General features: G+C 31.0%; 1 long non-coding RNA gene across 1 annotated transcript; it reads left to right on the top strand.

The window, feature by feature from the left end:
• Positions 1-303: 303 nt before the first annotated feature.
• Positions 304-2,222, top strand: LOC132180243 (uncharacterized). Its single transcript, XR_009440083.1, has 2 exons — positions 304-406; positions 1,970-2,222. It is a non-coding gene; the product is annotated as an uncharacterized LOC132180243 (long non-coding RNA).
• The last annotated feature ends 1,974 nt before the right edge of the window (positions 2,223-4,196 follow it).

The following is a 4,196-nucleotide window of genomic DNA, read 5'->3' as shown; positions in this document are numbered from 1 at the left end:
AATTTTTTTGAGAAAAAAATAGATCTTCATTAATGTAGGCTCCGTTTACTTCGACGTAAAATGATTTCGAGAAAATATTTTCCGCATTTTACGGTGTTTACTACGACGTAAAATGGTGGTCAAACCGAAATCATTTTCGGTTTGACCAAAAAACCTTTACATTTATAGGGAAAATGGTTTACACTTTTTAAATTCGTAAACCATTTTCCCAGCCCCATCCAAAAAAATCCCGACACTCTCCTGATTACAAAAAAAAGCCCAAACACCCCCCCCCCGACTCCTCACCTTCGCGCACTCTCCTTCACGTTCACCTTCACCTTCTCCTTCACGCACAGCTGCTGATTCTCCTTCACCTGCACAGCCCATCTCTCCCTCGGCCGAGCTTCACTCTTCAAGCCCGACGCAGGTACTCTCATCTTTCTCTTCCTTTGTTGAACCATATGTATGGAGTGATTCAAATCTACGAATTTCTCTTGGTAATTTTCGTTTGATTTTGGTTTCTATCTCTGTTGGACAACTGGAAATCATGGAGCGATTTTGATTTTGGTTTCTTTCCCTATTAACGTATCAGATTTGCGATTTAGGTTTTGGGTCTAGGGTGTGGATTTTGGAAAATGAGAACTTCTATGATCTTTGTTGTTATGGGTTGTTTTTGATTGTTGATTCTTGGAAGTTCTGATTTTGAGATGAACCTCAATCGAATGGGTTTTTATTTCCTTCTGATTTTCTGTGGCTCTTGGCTCTTGGCTTGATTCTCGTGTACAGGAAATTTTTAGATCCTCTGTTCTCTTTCCCCTCAAGGCCTACTTTTCTTCTTGTTGTTGTTTCGAGTTATGCTTTGTTTGGCTGCCGAGAAAAGACTCGGATTCCGGTCTTTTATGGTCTTTCCGGTATACGAGCTTGTGAAATGAATGATTTTTCTTTTTCCTTGAAACCAGAGAGAGTGTTAGAATTGATTAACTAGAATATGTACTTTTAACTAGAAAATTGCATGCCCAAATAACAGCAGTACAGAGAACAGTTCTAATTTTCAACGACATGGGGTGGGCTGAGTTCTTCCCCCATTAACAGAATGTGGACTTGTACCAAACTCAGTAGATAGAGACTCCCCTAGTGGCTCTGCCACTCTTCACAAAAGTTAATTAATTGGGAAATAGTTAAGACAGATTCCCTTCCCTCCTCGTGCCCACAATTATGGGATTCTGTTCTCTTTTTTGATAGATGGGCGGCATTGTAAATGCTTTAATATGATGAATTTGCTTTTATTCATTTGTTATTTTGTGTAGAAATATACAAATTGGCCACATAACCTTGCTGCATCTGCCTAGGGATATCTTTTCTAGCATGATATTTGGAATATTTCGAAGTTTACCCTTTTATTACTCTAGGAAGAGATGAGATCAGTAACTGGGAATTCACTGGAATTGAATCTTTTATTCTATGCCAGAGTGAGGTAATTTTGATGGAAACGAGATCTGTGTTGTTTGTGGGTTGCACTTTTTCTGTTTGATGAATTGCTTGAGGGAATGTAAGTTAAGCATCAGATAGAGGTAGAGTGGTAAGGCAGAATATTTTGGATTGTTTTAAGTTAATTCCATAGACATTTCCCATTATTCCTTCATTCCCCTTGATGCAAATGGATTGTTGGAAAGAGGTTGTCTTTTTCTATTACAATTGTTGATAAGGGGATCGACCAAGGTATACTGTTGGGACTGCCACCAATTGTGGTTAGTGTCTTGGCAGCTACTTGTATTAGCAGGAAATTTCCTTGTTTTTACATCAGTATAGTCGGTGTATGGCATATCAAAGTGTTTGAGGATTGAATTTGTCAGGGAGGATTGATAATTGGCACACACCAGGAAATTGGATTTCGTTGACATTACTTTTTGTCATGTTATCCTTGGATGAATCGGAAACAATGCATATATGATTTATTGCTTATTGCTTATTTTTATGTTGTTTGTATCAGGAAGTGATGAAGGTGGAAGGGTACGATGAGTTTATGCTTGCAACTGCATTCGACCATTTGAATGGAGATGAGAAGCTTGCAAGAAGATTTCTAGTAAAGAATGCTAAACTTAGAAAGTTTTGGTTTGACAACTTCTTCAAAAACCATGGAAATTAGAATTTGTGTATTATCGATATGTAGTAAGATACTAATGAACTTGGATGGTAGTTCTTTGGCCAAAATATTGTAATATTTATGGTTGAATTTTAGAATTCATGGTTTTTTTTTTTTTTTTTTTTTTTTTTTTTTAACGTACTTGCCCTTTCATATATATCAATCTTCCTAGATGTGGAATATTCGTAATATTGATGTATGGACATTTTTAGATACAGTACTTTCAAAATACTTTTTCTATTTTTTTTTTTTCTGAAAAAATAGAAAATCAAAAAATATTCTCAGATAGGTTGATTGTTTTTGTCGAATTTTAACAATCAAACATAAATTATTTTATATTAATATTTTTATATTTTGAATAAAAATTATATTTATAGGTTAGTATAAAATATTTAAAAATAAAATAAAAAAATTGATTTTCAGTACAGTTGAATAGCTAATATAAAAATTAATAGTTTTTTATATTAATAGTTTTTTAAAAAATATTTTTAAAAATTAAAAAAATTAAAATTTGTTTTTGAAAATATTTTTAAAAAAAATTGATTTTCCGTGCGCGAAGTAAACACAGTAAAATGTTTTCGGTGGAAAATATTTTCAGGAAAAATGACTTCCCTGAAAATATTTTTCGACAGAAACCATTTCTGTCCGAGGCTCAGGAGGAAAAAAAATCTATTTGACAAAACCTTTTCTAATATTTGTGGATTTCATTGGAACTGAGAAAAATATAGAAAAAAATAATTCTTTTTTATTATATTAGTATTTTTCATTTGTTTACATTTTTTTTTTTTTTGTCTTTAATTTCTATTCTAATTTATATATTATTTTTCATTCAAATTTTATTAATTTTATTTAATACAAGTTACAAATTTTCTTTTGTAAATTTAATTGACTTTTGTTGTTCATTTTTGTTTTTGCATGTTCCAATATTTCTGCCACTGTTTTTTATCTCTTTCTTTTCTAAAAAAAAAATTAAACTATCAACATTCTTTTGTTTACAAAATTAGTAAACATAATTGTAATCATATATCAACATGCTTATTTATTTTAGAACACTTCTTTATTTTTGTCAGTGGTATCATTGTTGGAATATAATGGACTTTCAGGAGTTGAACTTTTTCCTCTCAAACAATTTTTTTGAGAAGTGGTATCATTAATGATTAATCAATCATTTTCTATAATTGATTAATCTAGGTTTTTGTTTTGAATTTTTTTTCCTTTATATTTCATTTTAAACTACATATATGGGAACAAAAATATTTAACACGTTTCAATTTATAAGAACTAAAATTTTTAAATTTTTAAATTTATTGGATATGTGGGTTTATGCTATTAAATAAAACTATGGTTTAAAATGATCTTATGAACATTTGTCATTTTTGGTAGCTAATTTGTTAATTAAAATAAGAAAATAAAATTTGTTGTTGATAATCTTTTAAAGACTTTTTGACTTAATTATATACAAAAAAAAAAAAAAAAATGGTAGCGTAAGCCTTGAGGAGCTCGCTAGTCATATATTCATATATATATATATATATATATATATTCATATATATATATAAAAGCCGAGTTTTGAAGTAGGGAATGCTTAGAATTGCAACACGTGTCCTCCTAACTCCATCTCCCACGTCTCTCTCTCTCTCTCTCTCTCCCTCTATCTCAACTTAAATGTCTTAAACTAATTCTATGGTTTAAGACACTATGGTTTAAGACATTTAATTAATTGTGCTAACTCTCACTCTCCCATAATTTGTGTTTCAACCGTTTTTTGTCTCTCTCTCTCTCTCTCTCTCTCTCTCTCTCTCTACTTAAATGTCTTAAACTAATTTTATGGTTTAAGACAATTAATTGTGCTAACTCTCACTCTCCCATAATTTGTGTTTCAATCGTTTTTTTTTTTTTTTAATTAATTGTGCTAACTCTCTCCTATAATTTGTTGTTTCAACCGTTTTTTGTCTCTCTCTCTCCCTCTATCTCCACTTAATTGTCTTAAATCTCTCTCCCATAATTTTATATCTAAATTCGTTTTTTTTTTTTTTTTAATTAATTGTGTTAACTCTCACTCTCCCATAATCTC

Source organism: Corylus avellana, chromosome ca5 (assembly GCF_901000735.1).
Source record: "Corylus avellana chromosome ca5, CavTom2PMs-1.0".
In the NCBI taxonomy this organism is placed as follows: Eukaryota; Viridiplantae; Streptophyta; class Magnoliopsida; order Fagales; family Betulaceae; genus Corylus; species Corylus avellana.
Note: the sequence above shows the minus strand (reverse complement) of the source record. Positions and strands in the feature narration are given on the sequence as shown.